A 281-nucleotide genomic window follows, 5' to 3' on the forward strand; every position below is an offset into this window, starting at 1 on the left:
AAAATATTATCTCACATAAAAACCACTGTTCAACAGAGTTATAACGTTATTTGAGTCTTTTGGGCAACATCCTTCCCCAACATAGTTCAATATGCAAAAGTTTACCAGAATAGGAAAGCAATCCAATACAGTTTCTCTTTGACAGTAGAATATTAAAAACTTTGACATTTCCACATTCCTGCAGCAGTTTATGCTCCTTTCACATGGGAGGTTCCATGGTGTAATGGTTAGCACTTTGGACTTTGAATCCAATGATCCGAGTTCAAATCTCGGTGGGACCA

The 281-nt window shown here is 37.4% G+C and overlaps 1 non-coding gene across 1 annotated transcript; it reads left to right on the top strand.

Annotated features, from left to right (window-relative positions):
• Positions 1 to 209: 209 nt before the first annotated feature.
• TRNAQ-UUG (transfer RNA glutamine (anticodon UUG)) lies at positions 210 to 281 on the top strand. The gene has a single exon. It is a non-coding gene; the product is annotated as a tRNA-Gln (tRNA).

The sequence above is a fragment of the Triturus cristatus genome, chromosome 5_2 (genome assembly GCF_964204655.1).
Source record: "Triturus cristatus chromosome 5_2, aTriCri1.1, whole genome shotgun sequence".
Classification (NCBI taxonomy): domain Eukaryota; kingdom Metazoa; phylum Chordata; class Amphibia; order Caudata; family Salamandridae; genus Triturus; species Triturus cristatus.